General features: G+C 34.3%; 1 protein-coding gene across 2 annotated transcripts in view; it reads right to left on the bottom strand.

Annotated features, from left to right (window-relative positions):
- LOC132121688 (transcription elongation regulator 1-like protein) overlaps positions 1-21,524 on the bottom strand; it is a 99,637-nt gene that overhangs the window by 43,032 nt on the left and 35,081 nt on the right. The window lies entirely within an intron of this gene.

Below are 21,524 nucleotides of genomic sequence, written 5' to 3'. Positions count from 1 at the left end.
GTACAAAGTCAATTGCGCTGGGTGCAAGATAGGGCCCATTATCATTTGAACTACTTTTGGTACCACTTTTGATATTTTTTCGCAAAAAATAAATGATTAACATTGTTTGTTTGTCTGTTATTTGTTTATTTATAACAGTAACGTTATGTAGTTTTAAGAAATGGTTATGGGTAGGTTTAGGGGTGTAAGATTAACGTTAGTGGCTCAAAATAACGTTTTAATGTTATATTTTTACTAAAATTGTGTTTTATTATGTTTTTTTTCTTTTAACATTCTGTATAAAATGGGTAGGTTTAGGTTCGGGTGAGGTATAGGGATCTTACATTTATCAAAAAAAAAATTATAAAAAGGGAAAATATACATAAATATTTAAAAAATTAATCCAATACACATTGAAAAGCAGCTTCATGAGCAAATTTATATGGATAACTGACTGGTCAGAGAACACGTTCTATCTGTACGTATTTGAGGTTGTTTTTACGTACATTTCGATACATATCGAACCTGTAATTACGTCCAGATAATACGTAAATGACACTGTAAATACGTAAAGGCACATACGTATTGGACAGTTTTAATTTACGTCTAAATATGTACGTTTTGATTGTGAGATCAGGCTGAATAAATACATCCTCCAATGCAAATAAAACAACTTCATGCGGGCATGTGATGTTTGTGGTGATGGGTGCTATTTAGACACTGGCTGTGATGTAGAATCATTTACATAAATGTCAAGCACATTGTACACATAGTCATTTTCTCCCAAATAGCGTGGGTGTATTTTGACTTTCTGACTTAGAAAAAGTTATACACAACGCCTGTAAAAAAAAAAAAAAAATGTGATTCCACCTATTCTGTTTATTATATACAGACTTTTTAATGTTCCAAACTGACAGTTTCATAAGCTAGTATTTACATTTGACTTGATTTAGCCAGAAAAAACATAATGCTATAAAAAGAATAATAATAATGATAACACACTCTAAAATCTTTACAGTACATTATATGCAGAAGCCACTTATGCTCACCAAGATTGTGTTTTTCTGATAAAAAATACAGTTAAATCTGTAATATTGTAAAATAATATTACAGTTTGAAATAACCATTCTCTTTTTAATATATTTTAAAATGTGATTTATTCCTGTAATGCAAAGCTGATTTGTCAGCAGCCATTACTCCAATCTTTAGTGTCACATTATAATTGTCTTTACTGTCGCTTTTTATCAATATCTTTACTCATATCTTTACACTGCATCCTTACTGAATTAAAGTATTATTTTCTTCCTTTTTCTTATTCTTATTCAAAACTTTTGAACAGTTACAACTGAAAAAAAAGAAGCTTAAACTGATTTTTTTGATAATGATTCATGCAGGAAAAAACAAAACAAGTGATCTTATATATGAATGATTCACTAAATCATTTACTCAACTGAATCATACTCTTTGATTTTCTGAGATCCACAATGGTTCATTTTACCTGTTTATTTTGGAATTACTTATTTTGGCAGAGCAAAATAAACAAAATTACTGGAGGGAAAAGCTAAGTTATTCAATATAAACCTGTTGTATATTGAATAATCGTTGTATATTTTTTGTTGTTGGTCTGAATGCTTTAAGATGGAATCCTATGTATCCTATATAAAGTACAGAGTATTTGCACAAACAGCACAATTTTGAGTGTGATATTGCTTAAATATAGGGTCTATTAGACTCCAAAAGCACACTGATCAAACACTATTCTAAACATTTTCTATAAAACATGGTGGAATTAACTGGATAAAAAAATCAGTTTAGAAGCCCTCTATGGGGAATCATCTATAAACATTTTCAACCACAGATGCTTCTGATATGAAGTACATAAGGAGTAGCAGAGTGAAGAAGAGCAGAGAGATGAGCAGTTTGAGGAGGAAAGAGTGTGATAATTTACAGTACAGTATAGTATAGAGTGAAATCGAGAGAGAAACTGTTGGAAAATGAGGTCTAATAATATGTATGAAGAGACAGGATGGAGAGAGAGGTCAAGATACAGTGAGAGAGAGAGTTTGTGTAGCACTGGGGTAAATGTGGGAGTATTCAAGAGCTACGAGAGAAACAGGCTTCATGGTGAGAGTACAGGAGTGCCAGGATTCATTAAAAATGAAAGCAGGAACTTTCTGCTGTGGGTCTCTGTGGAATCTAAGAAAGGCAGCAGTGGAATCAAGAGATGAGAGAAGACAGAAAACAGCTCTGTTCCAACACCTAGTCAGCTGCTTACCTAAACAGTATTTTAAGGCATCATAAGCAAGGTCATATTTTATATAAACACTACCATTCAAAAGTTTTTGGGGTGGGTAAGACCAGGGGTGGCATTTCCATGTGGCTGAGTATGGCAGTCGCCATACCCTAGCCTCTGCGTCATACCCTAGGCAATCATCCCCTGTGACCCCGGAATGCGATTTTAACTGTGTGACCTCCCCCCAGAACCTCAGGGTGGAAATGTCCTTTACTTTGTGACATTGACTGTCACTTTTGATTTATTTTATTCATCCCTGCTGGATAAAAATATTACAAAAGATGTTGTAACAGAAACTATGGACTCTCTCTTATCTAGCACTTTAGATATGGTCACTCCTTTACACTTAAAGGAGATCAAGGAAAACAGTTAGACACTATGGTATAATAAGCTCATTTGAGCCTTAAAGAGAGCAGCAGCTGGAAGAAAACAAAACTAGAGGTATTTCATATTGCATGGAGGGAAAGTATTTCCTCCTACAGAAAAACATTAAAAACTATCAGATCTGCTTACTCAACGAAAAATAAAGCATCAACAGACAAACATTTTCCAACAGCACAGCAGTAATGACTTAATGAACTTCTTGACTTCCAAAATCAATTCTACTAGAGATAAAATTATAACAATGTAGCCATCAGCTATGCAGTGGCACATCAGATATAGATAGCACTATAGATCCCCTGAGGAATAATTCCACTCATTCTCTGCTATAGGAGAGTAAGAATTGTATAAACTTCCTCTTAAATCATCTAAACCATGTTAAACCTTAGGAGGGGGTGATCCTTTTTCCAACTCACACTCTCAGAAATAAAGGTACAAAAACTGTCACTGGGGTGGTACCTTTTAAAAAGGTACAAGTTTGTCCATTTTGGTACCTTAAACGTACATATTAGTGCTTAAAGTGTACATATTAGAGCTTAATAGGTATTTTCTATACCCACTGTACATACAAAATAAAGAAAAGGTCGGCAATAACATGACATTGACTGACAGAAAATATTTGAAGTAGCTGTTCCAGTAATTTGTGCTCATGGGAAAAGTTGCAGTTTCACAACCCGATTTCCAGACTTCCCTTTGTCTAAATGTTTTCATTTTGGTCCTGGCCTTACAAACCATATTCAATCATTATAGCTTCATCTAATTACTGAAGTAACAGCCTCAGGTGTGTTCAGGTGGAGTTGAAACAAAAGTGTTTTGTCAGAGCCACTAGGCTAATAGCATTAGGGCTTCTACGCTCACATTTGATAGAGGCTGCCTATTGGAGAGCATGACGGGTGAAGTTTAGGGGATGTCTGTTTGTTTGAGTTAGGCTGTCATATTAATGGTTGAATTAGGAAGCTTTAGTCACTCTAATGCAGAGACACAGCCATTGTTATAGATGATGGAGAAGAGGCAGAACAGATGCATATGCATTTCCATTTGAAAAGAGCCTGAAGAGGGTCTGAATAAAACCATGACACTAGTGTTAAATAGTTGCATCAATTCAGGACATTATGCAGCGACATTTCATTAATCTCCTCTCATTTGTCTTCTTAAGAGTACTGCTGTATCAAGGAGATTTTAGCATATTTCCATTTTGTATATCGGAAAGCTCAGATGTGATAAGGTCATGTATTTTGTCCCAGCCTGAAAAGTCTGTACCAGGTCAAAGCTTGGTGAAATTTACCTCTAAAAACAAGGAAAAGGCTTTGGCAGGCTTTGCAATTCAATGTCACAGTGCCTTCGCTTCAGAGCAAATTTTAGAATCTCTTTCACAATAACAAATTATTCAAATCTGTCCTCTTTCAACCTCCTGCTATTACTGTCTCTCGATTCCTCTCTCTCTCTCTGTGTCTCTTATAGGATTTCATGTGATGCTGGCATTGGTCCTGAGCAGAAAACAGATCAGCTTCAAGCAAGTGTCAGCCTGTCGAATGGCTTTTTACTCAGAAAGGATCCTTATCCATTCCAGAAATGCAATATATCTCAAATCAGTCAAAAAAAAAAAAAACACTTGCCTTCGGTTCTCATCTAGACTTCTGTGAGTGGGAGTGTCCGTCAAGCACAGTTAAACCATAATCTAGATCTGAAGGAGAATAGAACGAACTGAGATAGATACATATACCTGTCATTTACATGCAGGCTGACAGGCAGCCATATACTGTGGTTTCTGAGGGAATATTTTTTTTATACTTTTGCAGTTAGTTAGGGTTAGGGATTTTTGTATGCTGGGGTTATAACCGTAAACATGATATAAAAAAATACCCCATTTACAGTTTTAATTCATTCTAAACAGAAACAGAATAATAATAATAAAATAATAATAATAATAATAATAATAATAATAATAATAAATAAATCTACTCACCTTTGACAGTCCTTAGCAAAAGAGTGCTAATAAAATTCTAGGTTTAAATATATTTAATTCTTAATACACCTTTTCAAAAGTTATTTTCAGAAAACTCACAAAAATACATAGATTTAATAAGTAAATATATATATAGTCTTTTTTTTTTCGCACAAAGATAATCTTTGTAGCTTCGTATTATTGCGGATGAACCACTGATGTCACATGGATTAATTCAAAGATCTCCTTGCTACGTTCCTGGATTTTTCAGTTGCGTTGCAGTCTATGCAGGGTAAGACAGTTCTCAGATTTCATCAAAAAAAAAAAAATGTAATTAATTTGTGTTCTAAAGATGAACAAAGGTCTTAAGGGTTTGAAACAACATGAGGGTGAGTAATTGATATAATTTTCATTTTTGAGTGAACTAACTCTTTAAGCATGATAGTGCATCCCTTTAATTCATTCACTCCAAAAAGCTCTGCTCTCTGCTTACTAAAATACATCCAGTCCACACTGTCTTTCTATGCCTCCTGCTTTTCTACCACTAGTGAAATTTTGATGTTATTTACCCAGTGCTTTGCAGAGAATGCAATAAAACAGAATAAGTTCTTCCTCTCTTGGAAATGACACTCCATTGTTTGAAAAAAATGTCATGAAAAATGAGCCGGAGATGCCTGAACTCTCTGCAATGAAAGCTCACAGCACATATTCAATATATGGAGTGCAATCTGTGCACAGAGCCCCTAGTGACTGCTAATTTCCCCACACTCAAACCTCAGCTAGTAATCAGCTTCCCATCTAAACAAACAATGGCGTGATAAAGATGTTTGTTCCAGTGTAATTAAATTTTTATAACCAATCAGATTTAAGAGCACAGGAGGCTTGTTCCCACATGTGGCGCCATTAAAAGGACCACATTTCTGTCGACTGCATCAAAAAAAAAAAAAAAACTTTTACAAAATAATACATTATTTACCTGAGGTCTACAGAATAATGCTGTGTTGCAGGAACAAGTAAGAAACTTTCTCGATGGGAGATGGAAGTATCAAAAAAAAATTTGGTATTAAGGTGTAGGAAAGAAGTATTGATTTTACATACACACAATGCTTTTCTTAATAGAATAGTTAATCTAACTTAAAATTCTGTCATCATTTAGTTTAGAGCCTTCAAACCTATATAACTTTCTTTCTTCCATGATGGGACACCATGAGATATGCACAACGACATTTTTTTACCAACTCTCAAATGTTAAGTGTTATTGAAAGTTTTTAGTTGTACTGTCTTTTATTTATTTACACTTATACTTGCATCACAATAATCATTATTTGTTGCCATAAAAAAACATCACCACATGAACAAAATATTAATTATAATTAATACAAAAATAAAAAACTTTTTTAGTAAGATATTACCTGAAATGTGTTTATTCTCTCTCTCTCTCTCTCTCTCTCTCTCTCTATAAATATATATATATATATATATATATATATATATATATATATAATCATTACCAAGTCTTCTGAAGCCATATTATATCTTTGTATGGGGATCAAACCAAAGAAGAAGAAGAAGAAAAAAAAAAAACTACATAAATGTTTTGAGTAATTCATGTCAGAATTACCCTTTCTTTAGGTAAACTATCCCTTTAAGAACAGTTTGTTCACACTGTATCTGCCTCTAAGAATGTACTGTGTATTCTTAGATGAGTTCTCACTCTTCATCTTACATAATGCAGCAACATTTGATAAACAATGTATTTTACTTGAGGGCTGTATGCCAATTATGTACTCACATCCTGTAGGTTGATAACAGATTTACATGGTTTCAGTGTGGTTAAGTCAATCCATGACTGTTTGAAATGGAATACTAGTGCACTTCTGAATCTTGTTGAAGTAAATCATCTGGGTATTTTTAGTATACTGTTTTATGAATACTATGAATTCAGACATGCTATTTAGTTCGCATACTGTTTTTCACTTACTGTAAAGACATATTTGGACATAGGGTAAGCATTTCAAACAGTTGTATGGTACATTGTAGTTTGCACGACTTGGCTATTTTGCATGTTAAATAATCAGTAGTGTCCAATTTAATTATATACATATTCCAATTTTGAGCCAAATTGATCAGATAATAACTAAAAAAGTATCCATTCACCAAATGGAAGGTGAATTCAGGTGCACTGAATTGTGAGATACAGTATTCAACAAAGTGTATTATGCATTGTATTGTAGTATGGCAGTGTCTTTATAGAATGAAACTTAAAGTTAAGTTAATCTAATTCTTCCTGCAAAAAGTCTCATTCTCCTTCAGAATTTCAACCAAGCGCATCAGCTGTGCCATATGAGCCCCCTAAGCTTTCATTTCATGGCACACTTCCACGGCCTAATGCTAACACTAACCCGTTTTAAAATCCTGAGCGTTTTGTCTGAATTATAGCATCTGTGCTAAATCAGCCCAGTACTGGCAGTGATTCAAAAGGAAGATTCTGCAATATTCAACAATATAATGCAACAATGGCCCTATTATATGCAACAATAAGCCCTAAAGCCCAGTCCATCCTGACCTTAAACCATCATTCAAACTCTATCATGGACCGATGACTGGCAATGTGGCTCTCTTGACATACTCATCCATCTGCGGTCGGGCTAACAGAGCAGTGATGGGTCGTTCTTGAACGATTTGTTCATTTTGAACAAATCTTTAATGTGACTCGGGAAGAACGAGTCATCTTGGGTAGTGATTCATTAAGTAGTGCATGCTCAACATTCTATACCGGAATTAGTCTAGTAGTTTACCTCTTTCAGTTAATGCAGTCTTGAGCCGTAAAGAGAATTGATTAGATCATCTCAAAAGTTTTCGGGATTTTTGAGTCGTTCATTCTTCATGTGACAGACCCATAAGCTTTAACCTATGCAGTCTGAACCTGAAAGAGACTTAATAATAATAATAATAATAATAACCAACTCTTTATTACCTTTCTTACAGCATTCAATGTATGGAAAATAACCACCATGACAGATATTCACACATTTATAAACTTTTATAAAGAAGTAAAAAGCTACAATTTGTTACCCTGGCAACAATTCAATCGTAAACTAAAGCAATGAATAAATCTTTTGTGTTTCTTATAGCATTATAGTTTTGTATTGTTTGTAGTGTGATCAACGTTTGTGTAAGTACTAGCAGGCCATACAGTGTTTTGAGTCCACTGTGAGGCTTGTTTTATGAAAGCATAGAGAACTATAATGTAACTGTACATGACAGAATTTCATCTGTAATGACAAGATGTCTATGTAAAAGCCTGTTAATCTACTCATGATTTTATTAGATGGTACATGGTAGTCAGGCCTCTTAACGATATAGCTAGACCAACAGTTACCAGAATAAACCAGCTAACATGGAACTATATTCTGATCCTAGCTCAGTTTTTCACCATCACTCTATAGATGTACTTTGAGTTGCAACATTAACCACTTCAGCTGTTATTTTGATTTTTTGAGAATTAGGCATATGCAATATTGGACCCACCGGTGGGTCCCCAGAGTTGATGTGGTTAAAGAAATAGTACACTCAAGTGATATTCTGTTTGGGAAGATTTTCAAAAAATGACAAGCTACATTTTGGCCTGTTCTTCACACAAAGCTATTGAATGGCTTCTGAAGGCTTGGAATATAGCGCATGATTCATCCGGCTACTTTCATGAAGCTTTTATGGAGTTGGTCCTTTTTGGAGCTTGACAGCTGCGAAAAGAGCTGCATGGAGATTCTTCCACAGAAAAAAAACAACAACAAAAGAAGCCGGGATGACATGAGGGTGAGTAAATAATGACAGAGTGTTCATTTCTGGCAGTTTTAGCAAGTATTTTGAGTGTCTTGTTCATCATATTTGTTTTTGTATAAAAGCAACAAAACTGAAATTATAGCCGCGACACAGTGCATGAGTGTGAATAATGCAATATCCGCCTTTGATCTCGTATAGGTGTGCTTTCTACTGTCCATCTTGACTACATTTATTTTACTCCTCCTCTCCCTGCAGCCGCCTACTCTAACCTAAATTTCAGGCGAGGCTTGTTGCATCTCAAACGAGCCTAATGACTCTCTGTATGACTCAGTGTGTTGTTTACGGATTCAAATAATTCATTCAAAATCATAGTTTCATTCAGAAAATGGACGTTACTGCCAGCTGTATTCAAACAAGTGAATATATAAAAATATAAGTGAATATACACATATATCCAGACATATATCCAGGCTCAGCATCACAGTAACAAACTAATAACATTTCACAATTACTGTTTTTTTTTTTTTTTTTTTTAAATCAATTAATCCTTAAATCTACAAGCTATTCAAGCCAGTGCAGGCATATTGTAGCAATGAGTCAAAAGGTCAGTTGAGGTTGTTTCCCTCCAAATGAACGCAGATTTGTAAATGACCTTTTCATAATGCACCTGGGACGGCGTTTCTGCACCGTGACTCAATGCTCTCTTTTTGACGCACTCCAGTGTATGCCATGTAAGCCTCTTTGTTTGGCTGTGATTTTCCTCACGTCTCTCTATCGTTCTTCCATTCACACTTAAATGTAAAAAAAAAGAGCTCTTCCCAGCACAAGTCTAAAAACAGCTGTCGCTTCAGAGAATAGCAGAGCTGTCATTCACCTGGCCAACTAAAGAAGCACTCACAGCGAGCAGATACAAATCAGGACATCCTGTCTGATACAGAGCTGGGGGTTTGCATGGGTTCAGAAGCACATACACATAGTGCTGTTTGTCAGAGTCCACAAAACCCTATCTCTTCAGAACAACACTATAACAGTCTTCTCTGGTTCAGCATATAGACCTTTGTAGAACAGATTGATCGGATGCATAACACACAGCAATTTGTAATACAGCTTTTTCTGTGCATACCACTGAATACCCATTTATTAGAGCCGCAGGACTTCACCAGCACTTTTGAGACTTACAATAGGCTTACCAGAAATGCTGTGATAAATTTGGTATCAAAACAGAATTCGGTGGGAGCACTATCTCAGCACTTTGTGTTTGACTGCCCCGTGAATTAAACATCAGACGGATATTGGCACATAACCGTAGGCTGCTCCATTCACAAGAGTGAGAAGAAATAGCTTCTAAAAACAGACAAAATAAAAACAGCAAACTGACTCTTGGGACCAAACTACATATGAATGAGTATTGCTTTTTACAAAGAGCATAAAAAGGATTTGATGGACACTGCTTGCTTTCAACCTCTGTCAGGAAAAGAACCTTAGTAGATAAAAACACAAAGCAGTTAAATGTTGCATAAAACTGAATTGCATTTCAAATTTGGCCTATTATTGACCTTATTAAAGTAAAATGTATTTACTAATTTACTTCTGTTTGGGGTCAGGAATGTTTTTTTGTTTTTTTTGTGAAGTGTTTTTATTCATTAGTGATGCATTAAATGGATCAAAGGAAGACATTTAACAATAAAGACATTTATAATGTTAGAAAAGATTTATATGGCAAATAAATGCTGTTATTTATTTGTAATTGTTTTACAAAAAAAAAAAAATATATATATATATATATAATGCAGCACAACTGCTTTCAACATTGATAATATTTAATTGATAATTATTTAAAGATAGGAGTGAAGACATTTATAATGTTACATAATAACACGTGACACATAAGACTGGAGTTGTGACTGCTTTGCAATCAAATGAATCATTACAATTTTAAATATATATTGAAACAGAACTGTTCTTTTAAATTGTAACATTATTTTACAACATTAATTTTTTTTTTTTTTTTTTTTTTTTGTATTTTAATCAAATAAATTCGGCCTTGGAAAGGATAAGTGACTCCTTTTAAGAATTCGCACACTTCGATCACAATATGATGCATCTCATTGCTGTTCATCTCCTAATAATTTGTCTTATTCTCATTTTTCACATCATGCAATGCATCTGTATGTATAGTTTCAGTGTATAAAGCACTGAATAAACATAATAAAAATGACACATTCTCCCAAATTGTTACCTACTTGGGTAAAAAGTTGCTAAAATACTGATATTTAAAGACACAAACATACTGCAGTTTGTTCACAATGATGCAATATCAGAAGAAACCAACCAACGAGGACAGACTACAATGCTGAAAGAAATGTGTTCTGCTTTACTAACTTCCACCAGTTTGAGTGACATGTCAGATTTCAGAAGCGCCCAAAATGATTCAACCAGCAGTAAGTGTTTCTAATTGGCTAAAAAGCGTGGGCTGCTCCCCTGAATCTTCTTTTAGCTGTTAACAAAGTCTGGTTCTGTCACAGAGAAAAGTGGGATTTCTCGGGACACCTACATCAGTGATATCTGTCAGCTATAAGGACATTTTATGTGTAGTATTGCAAAAAAGTCTCTTACAGCCAGCGGTAAGAATGACCCAGAATGACACTCATAAATCGAATGTCATTGAGTCGCTCAGCCATCATTTCTTGCCGAGGGCACCAGAATCATCATCATTTCAAAAGTCTTTAACTAGTCAAGTTTGGTTCTGATCCAGCACCGACCTGCATAAGCAAGCATGGAAATTGAAGATAGCCTTTTTCACTGAGAGATCATCGCCACAGCGAGTGTCCTGTCTGTCATAATCAGCGCACCCAAGCTACTTATCAAGTACACTGAAACAAATATTAAAGTATAAAAATTATGACATATTACATAATTAAAATTAATATAATTAGTCTCTATTCAGATCCCCAATTAATTGCACAGAACTAGGGTGAGGGTTGAAGCTAATGAGGTGAGGAAAATCTAGCTTGATTTAAATGACATCTGACATCTGAATCTGATTGCATTTGAGTTTATTTATATAAATATATATATACTATTCATGCTCTGGTTGCATGATATTTCATATTCACCATCAGCACAGTACATAGACTCCTCGTGAGAACACAAGCTTCCAAAGCCATGTGTGTAAGTTCCTTCTAGAGTATGGCATTCATGTAATGCAATATTCAACACTTCCGCATCCTTCTACTTGATCACAGTAGTGTTTTGTGGTGCTATTTCTGAATACAATGATTTACTGCTTCACAAATCTACACATTATGTAAACATAAAGGTCTGTTCCTGAATATGACATCTACTCTGCAATTGACTCCACCTTTTTCTGTGCCTGCTTGTTTTTATTCATGATTCTACCTTACAATATATATGAGCACAGGATATAGCCAGGTATAAACACATATACAGTAGGATCCAAAAAGCTTGATACCACAAATGAGAAAACCTGTTGCTGTTTTGGCTGTTTTGCGCCATGCTTGTCATGTGACACAACGCAGACACAGTAGATCTGTGCAACACATGGATCTCTTTTATTTAGTTTTTCCTGTTTCATTCAAAATATTCACAAAAATGCTCACTATATTATGAAATATTGGATATTCCGATTCTGAAATATGTGCAAGTAAACCTATTTGGTAGTTTAAACACTTTTATATCGACTGTGTTAGTTGATATTGGTGCCATGTTAGTTCACATTGAATCCAAGCTGTGGGATTTATAACATGCAACTTCATCCTCTCCAACATGTTACCTCTCTGTTAAAGTAGGTCTCCAGAAACTGGGAGAAGAGCAAAGTGAACTGAATATTTATGATAATGTGACAATTGCGCAGAGCGTCCGATCTGGCTCCATGACAGCCAAAGCATGAAAGCATATTTAAATTCAGCAGTTGATGACATGACAGACTGAAATTTCTAATCACACCAGTGTGATCGTATGCTTCATGCGACAGCCAAGACTGATCACAACGGTATAATCGCACACGTTAAAGTGTTAAAGGGATATTTCCCTCAAAAATCTTGTGCTGAATGCAAAATAAGATATTTTGGGTAACCAAACAGCTGCTTGTCCCCATTAACTTTTGCAAGTCACTGGTGACCTGCAATTGTTTGCATTCTTCAAAATAACTTTTATGTTCAGCAGAAGAAAGAAACTCAACATATTGAGAGTGAGTAAATCATGACAGTATTTTCATTTTTGCAGAATTTTTAGAAGTTTGGACATGAATGAAATGAACCTGCACATAACCCTTTCACAGGCATTTTATTTTCATAGAAGATATCGTGATGTATCATTAAAGGATTGTCTAGCAATATATCAATTATCGCAGAATTGCTGTATCATGATTTTATCGGTATATATTACTCATTGATTGCTCATTCAGGGGACTTTCTCTAAGATGTTTCACCTCAAATTCCTTATGTGACAATATAAAAAAATATAAAAAACAATCAGAAATGTGTCATATTGAAATATTTGGCATTTTATTACGTGCTACAAAGAGATCTTTTGTAAAACTGAAGGAGAAAAATCAGAAGACCTAATCAGGAGACCCATGGCTATCTAGGACAAACAGATTTGTTTAAACAAATACCATTCTTGGCTTAACTTTCCTATTGTCCATGACACGGTGTGCTCAAGACTCTCCTTGAAGCAGACGTGAGTATATTCCACTGAGGAACCCAAGTGAAAGATATTAAGACATCACCCACAGAGATTAGACACTCATCTACTCTGACAACCATTCAGAAGCACAGCTTGAAGACTTGAGGTTTTTTTCCCTACCTTTTGATGATAAAACTTTGAAAGGGAATTTTAATGTAGAAGATTATAAAGGGACAGATACAGAGGAAAGGATTGACCCTCTCCAAATTCTTAAAGAAGAGTGAAGATGGAACCACTGATAATAGCTTTCTTTTCTCCATCCAAACGATAAGATACTGGTGGAGTTCACTCATTTTAGAAACTGTAGGGTCATCTATCCAGATAAGATACGACACCGCATTGAAACATGGAGACAGTATGAACAGAGAAATGATAAGAGTTTTATTTGGCCGGTCAGAGAAGCGGGGAGCTTGACAGGCTAAATTGATTTCGGTGTTGGTGAGTAATTGAAGGTGCTATGGGAAACTGGTTTGCAGAGAGTAAATCTGTGAAGTCTCCAACTGTTCAACATAACAATGTGAGAATCAATGTCCCGGTGATCTACAGGAGGGCTTTCTAAAATTGTCATTTAAGCAATAAAATATTCCTAGAGAAAATGGTAATTATCGGCTTCGTTGGAAGACAATCTGGCACTGTGCTTACAAAATAACATAACATCTACAATGATGACCAGCAGATCCAAACATGTCAATGACCAAAATCTAATACCATGGTATGAGTCATTTATGAAAAATTCTATATAATAAAAATGAATATTTATATACGTATATGTAATAATTTTCAAAAAATAATCGTACATTTTCTGAAAAAAAAAAATATTACATTTTTACTTATAAACATTACATGAAAAACTGAAACTTACATTTACTTCCCCCCCCCCCCCCCCCCCCCCAAAAAAAAAACCCCGACTGGTTTAATGACAAAATACAGAAGTTAGTTTTGCTTGAAAATTTAATTCGATTTTTTTTTTTTTTCATTATTAAATAACCATACAAGGATGCCTGTTTCTTTGGATAATCCACTAAATTAAAACTTCACACATGAAAGGACCTAAGTTTACTTCATCTCATTTGATTGTTTTGGATGCAAACCATAGGATATATCCAATGATTCATATTCACGGCATTAGTGCAAAAACAGTTTTGTAACAATTTCAAAACTGCTAAACAGATTTTATATTTATTTATTTATATGAAGACTATCACATAATCACACTATCACGGTACTGATAGTTATACTAACTAGTCTTTTTGCAGTACATGCACTGCCCTGGAATAAGAACGGATCCTGTTTGGCAAGCTGAATAGAGCTAATGATGAAGATTTAATAAATCAAAAGCTCAGTGACATAAATCTTGTGAAAAGAGTCTGCAAACACGTCAGATACTGGCTTTTACAGTTTTTTCTGAATGCTTAAGCGCTAATCGTGATTCTTGTAGCACAATTTCAAAAACTATTAATACGTATAGCAAAACCACTCACTGAGTTTGCAAAACAAAAAGCACAAACACTGCTTTGCACTCAGTTTGCAATTTTGTAACACACACTTTGCAAAACTGTAGGCACATTTCACTGCACAACACTCTTTTTGCAGAACTTTAAACACAACTCACTGCTTACACTCAATTACCAAATTTCCAACACACTCCTATCAAAATTACACACATGTATGGCTATCATTAACACTATTTTGCCAACTGTCTGGCACATTTTCACATGTGAAAACTGTTTTAGATAATTAGTTCACTTTGCAATCAGCCTAAGCACTAAGTCACAGGTAAGCTGTCTGTGTGAAGTACAATGGAAGGAGCAGTAAGAGTGAGAAGAGTGAGAATCAGAGGAGGCCGACGAGGCAGAGGGAGAGAACGTGGAGGTGAAGAAGTTGGAGGAAGAGGACGTGGAGGTGAAGAAGCGAGAGGGTTAGAGGAAGTTAGAGGAAGAGAACAAGGAGGAGCAAGAAGAGGACGAGGAGCGGAAAGAGGGAGGGTAAGAAGAGTAAGAAATAGAATAACTGATGACATACAGATGACAACAGCAGCGCATAATTGATAATGACACCATCTTTCAAAATATACACAGTGTAAGCATTTCTGCACTAAGTCGTGTACTTGCGCACCACAGAATAAGAATAAAGCAAATTTACAGAGTTCCTTTCGAGAGAAACACAGAATGTGTAAAGCAACTGCGATATGACTATGTGCAGGTAAGCTATAGTGGGCCTGGATACGGCATTCAAGGAGATATTTTCCCCGGTGCCTTGGACTGGAGGATATCGCATGCGATGTGGACGAAATTTTGTGGCCGGACCCAGAAAGACGACATGATGTAGGCTGATTGTCTTTTTTTTTTTTTGTGAAATTACTATTTTGTGTTCTGACTTTGTCTTGGTTTTGATGAGTTTGAATAAACACCAATACTTGAAGTTTGGATCCTTGTATTTTTACATGACACTATGACACAAGTATGACCTCAAATTGACATCTGTACACGGAGAAAGCAAAAGCCAGATGTGTTTTGTATTCATACCATCAGTGTGTAGTTGGCACATTGTGTGCTTAGTAGACGATGGCTTGTGTTTACTGTTTGATACGAAAACACCATTTTTACAAAGGTTTGAAGAGTTAATCTAGCTGTGTTTTCGCTTTTGCAAGATAACTACAATGTTTTGATAATTGGGTGAAAGGTTTTCTTATTTGTGTGTAGAGTTTTGCAAAAATAGCCAATAGTTACAAAAAATGTGCTTAAGCAATCAGAAAAAACTGTAATAGGACCGCAAACCAGGGCTTGGATGATTAGTGTACCAATTCTAGTCATGATTGTGAAATACATACCAAAAGGACATCCCAAATTTGTGTAACGGATTCAATACTTCATCTGTCTGTGTTCATTCTTGTCAACTGAATCACATTACCTGTGAAATTAGGAATGCAATCCAGTCTTTCATTATTAATAAAATGCAAAATGTGTTGAAACGAGAGCTCCGCTGACACTAATGTGCAGTTGCTCAGAAACAAATGACCGCTAATGTAGCTGTGCACGTGTGTGATGCCAAAATACCAAAATGAGACTGAGCGACACGTCTGTGATTCACAGTGAAAAACTGACTGGCACACATTCACATTCTGGTGATGAGTGATGCTCACGCTGTCAATAATCTGTTGTAAAAAAAAAAATAATGAATATGAAACGCATATGCTCCTTTGGACCCTTACCATTCGCATACCATTGTCTCAGATATACTAACAATATATAATTTGATAGACAACAGTATACTGGTGCATTGCAGTATTTAAGCATGAAAATCATTGCAATGCCACATTATTCTTCAATAATAATAAAAAAAAACATATATATATATATATATAATCAATCAACATACAGCTTTCCCTTGCTTCACGTCAATTACAAACAAATTTCTCATTTATAATAATAATAATAATAATAACAAATATTATTATTACTATTATTATTGAGAACAACAACTTAATGATATGCATAGCAACATTTTACTACATTAGTTTACTACTACAACTAATAATAATCATAATAATAATTAAAAAAAATTATAATTATTAAGAAAATTGCTACTACTACTAATAAAAGAACAAGAAAAACAACAACAAATTATATCTAAAATAATCAATAATAACAACAACATAATATTTAGTTTATTATTATTATTTATTAGATATTATCAATTGAGAAAAAAACAGCTTTAAGATATACAGTAACATATTTGTAGCAAAAATTGTTCTATTATTATTTTGAGAATATTACAATCAAATGTTGTACAATCAAATGCTGATTTTACATCTATATATATATATATATATATATATATATATATATATATACGTACCTATATTGTTCAATACACATGTATGTGCGTATGTATATGTGTATGTCTGTGTATATATATATATATATATATATATACATATTTTTGTCTGTCTGTGTGTGTGTGTGTGTGTGTGTGTGTGTGTGTGTGTGTGTGTGTGTGTGTGTGTGTGTGTGTGTGTGTGTGTGTGTGTGTGTGTGTAAAGAATTCCCAGGGGGCAAACGCTCATCTAAGCGTAGTACCAAATTCATAGTGAGTGTCCTCAGAGTCATTAGTGAATCTCTCTTAGTCCAGCCTGAGTGCGTAATATTCATGAAAGCTTTGCTAGAGACCTTTCCACTGTAATCATCCTCATCTCTCTCACTCTTTATCACTCTCCAGTGACCTTTTCAATCAATTAAAGCTTTAAGGCTGACCTGATCAGTGTGAACATGATAAGTACAAGCTGTCCACGAGTCCATGAGCTGGAAGAGCTGAGAGCTCAGAGCTGCGGCCAGTGCTAACATATGACATCAAGATACATATACCATTCAAAAGTTTGGAGTCACTAGATTTTCTTTGGATTTTTTTAAAATAAGTATCTCAGTAATAATGTCAACTATTATAACAATTTAAAATAACTGTTTTTAATATATTTAAAAATGTAAATTATTCCTGTGATAGTAAAGCTGAATTTTCAGCATCACTACTCAAGTGTCACTTCATCCTTCAGTAATCTTTATAATATGCCGATTTGCTGCTCAAGAAACATTTGCATTGCTTAAAAAGTATTTACTGACACTTGTGACTTGTTGAATTAATGCTTCTGGCTGAATAAAATTATCTATTACATTTACACAAAATTTAGCTGACAACAAACTTCTGATGTGTATTAAAGGAAATTGCATCAAATTAAATTAATAAATCTGATAAAATGTTGAATATTTAGGGGGCACATTTGACTGGTTTAATTTTAGGCATACCCTGAATATATATAAAAACAATAATAATAATTACATTTATTTATTTAGCAGACTCTTTTATTCAAAATATAAGTCCATGCCACACTTTAAGTGCCTTGCTTCTTTGTAGTAATATAATATGACATGATATAATATAATATAATATAATATAATATAATATAATATAATATAATATAATATAATATAATATAATATAATATAATATAATATAATATAATATAATATACACACATTTTGTCAGAATGCTGTAGTTATGTTATATAACCAGCTTGACCCTCTGGACTGAGATAAGTTCATAATTAGGAAAATTAGCAGGAGTTCTCAAGAGACAGAGAGAATGAGAGAGAGAGAATAGACTCCTCCCCTCTATCTCTGTCCTTCACAATAAAGATTTTTCAGTTTTTTTTTTTTCAGTTAAGTTTTCAGAAAACTCCAAATTAATCGCTAAATTGTTATCTCTATGCCCAAGCAGTGAAGACACTTCTTATGTAAATCATGACCTACTAATGCTGCTGTTATCAGACATAATGTAATTTGCATAATTGTCCCCTCATTCAGCAGCCCAGCTTGTTTAAATTTCAACCTTTGGCTTTTGGTGGGTCACACCTTGTATAAGTAATGTAAACTCCATGAGTGGGATTTGCATAAGACAAACTCAAACCTCAAACCATCCACTTTTCTAAGTCAGAGATAGAATTAGATTATCATTTAAATCTTTTCAAGATTGTTAATTTGTTAAAATAAATCTCTTAGGCTCATCAAGACAGCATTTTATTTGATCAAGAATCCAGTAAATATTGTGAAATATTATTTCAATTTAAAATAAATATTTTCTATTTCAATATATTTTAAAATGTCATATATTCCTGTGATGCAAAGCTGAATTTTCAGCATCATTATTCTGGTCTTCAGTGTCACATGATCCTTCAGAAATCATTCTAATATGCTGATTTGTTTTCAGAATATTTGTTATATAGACATTTTAAAAGAACACCATTTGTTTGAATCAGAAATCATTATAAAACTGTAACTTTTGATCAACTGAATACAGCCTTAATTAATAAAAAATAATAATAATCCTACTGACTCCAAATTCCAAATTATACTCGTCATAATAATGTGATTTCACCTGTAAATCATATATATGATATAATGTGCTGTAAATATGTCTCAGATATTTGCGGTTATGTTTCTTTTCATTTTTATTACAGCAAAAAAAAGAAAAAAAACGTCATATAAACACCACAGAGTATAGTATCTTCACTCACAAGAGTACTGAGCATGTCAATCTTTAGGAAGCGAGAAAAACACATCTTTATGTTTGAACCAAAAACAACTTCTCCAACATCAGTACGAGGCATCTAGACATCATGAGCTTTGGGAATTTGGCAGACAACATATTAGTTCAACTTTTTGGCAACTATGGCATCACATTCAAGGCATTGGCTGAACGCCTAATCTCTCAACACAGATGTGTAGGACTCCTATAATTCAAGCATTTGAAGAGAGCTCAAAATCTCCTCCATTGGCATTTAAGTGCTGGCACTAACAGAGGACATGGCAAAATAAAAAAATAAAAAACTCAACTCGTGCACATTGATATAATGTTAACATCTGCTTTCAAAAACATGCATCCATTACAACTGGCAGAGCTCAGCATCAGAAAACTCATTGACTCTGTTTCAGAACCTAGTGAACTGCTTACGTAGGCAGCATCTAAAGGCATTATTGACACCTTCCTTTCATGTAGGTTGTTCCAAAAGGTATAGGCATGCATAATTATTCTAAAATACTTTCTATTTGGCTTTTAAAGTTAGCATCGCATAAAAAGCATGCACAGTGCTTGCCATCTAGAATGAAAAAAAGAGCATTTTAGTTGACAGACAAAGCAAGATGTAAATGTGTAGCATTATGTGTATATACTTATAATTTATACTGAAAAGATTTAATACAATTCACCTTAAAATAATAAAAAATAGACTTTTTACATTATATTTGTCTGTGCTGTGTATATTTATGCATCACACTGTTAGAATAGTAACTTGTTAACAACAAATATTTTTTTATACACACACACGTGTGTGTGTGTGTGTGTGTGTGTGTGTGTGTGTGTGTGTGTGTGTGTGTGTGTGTGTGTGTGGCAGAATCGTTTTTTTTTATTATATAATATTAAAATAATAATAGTTCACACACACATAAAAATGTCAATTTATTCTGATCACTGTGCCACTTAAATACTTTATTGATATTTGATTATAATATAAATTATCACTGTGCAATGGTATTTCAGGATTAATGAATAAGACCCGTTCCGTTTTGTATCTTACATAAATCCTAAAATCCTGCATCCAGAGAGAGCTACACACCTCCATTATCTTCCCTCACACAAACTGTATGACAATCATTCCTGCCTTAAGTATTAGATCGCAATCAGAATGAATTGCATCGTCATTACAGTTCAAATGCAGTGGGCTGATGTTGCCAGACACCAAGAGTTATCCAGTTACCACAGCATCAGACAAACATGCATATACATCGTTAGAGCTAAATTAAAAGCCCGTCGGGGTTTGTTGGCCTGTTTGCTTTAATGTTGCTTTTGAGGCCTGGCTAAAAGGAAGTAATTCCAGGGGAGGATTCCTGTCATCCATACAGGGCATGTTGACAACCACTGCCTCATTTCCTATTGATTCACAGCAGAGAATTCATCCCTCACACCCACATACAAGACCGGAGCTGAAAAATACATACATTTGCTGATAAAATATATAGACCTGCACTCAGACTCATGTACACACTCCTATTGACACACACACACACATGTTTTTTCACCAAAGGCAATCCACCCGCAAGAGTTCACTGAACAACAGTGGAAGGAAACAGTTAATCAATATGCATGAAGGCAGAGAAAGAGAGAAAAAAAAAAAAAGAAAGACTGTTTCACAGACAAGACTGTTTGTTTCACCAAATGAACTTCCATTCAGTTCAGTCATTTATGCACTGACCCTTGATTTACATCCGTCCACTTCAGCAAAGTGAAACTCTTACTTCTTCAAGATAAATGGTACCAACACAGTAAGAACAATATCAAAACAAACTCAGCAAGAAGATGGGTGCTCAAGCAACAACATTTCTTGTAATTTCTTAGGGAAGTCCAAACTGACAACCATAAAACCCTAACATTTCCTCTAAAACTCTCCATCAAAGTACCAAATGCAAACACACTAATTTTTTACCAAAATGCACTGTGTAACCTTTCTTTGCATGCATGCTGAGTCTAAAGTGAAGGAAAAAGAAAATGTACAGACTATTTTTGACAAGTCAGCACTAAAAAGCTGTGGCATTAGCATAACCAAAGACATTTGCAATTACAATTGACCAATTAGGCCATCAGAAGCTTTTTGAGAAAGCAGGCCCTCATTATGAACCCAAGATTCATAGCAAGTGGGTCAGACTAAACAACACAAAGCTGGTTGGTTTAAACCTGAGCCAGAAGAGAGAGAAAAAAGACTGAAGCAATGATGAGGAGAGAAGTGTACTGGTAAATTCTAACGCACACCAATATCCCAAAAATATCTATATATATATATATATATATATATATATATATATATATATATATATATATATATATATATAT

This window comes from Carassius carassius, chromosome 39, assembly GCF_963082965.1.
Source record: "Carassius carassius chromosome 39, fCarCar2.1, whole genome shotgun sequence".
Taxonomy (NCBI): Eukaryota; Metazoa; Chordata; class Actinopteri; order Cypriniformes; family Cyprinidae; genus Carassius; species Carassius carassius.
The sequence above is the reverse complement of the archived record's forward strand: the minus strand, read 5'-3'. Positions and strand labels throughout refer to the sequence as shown.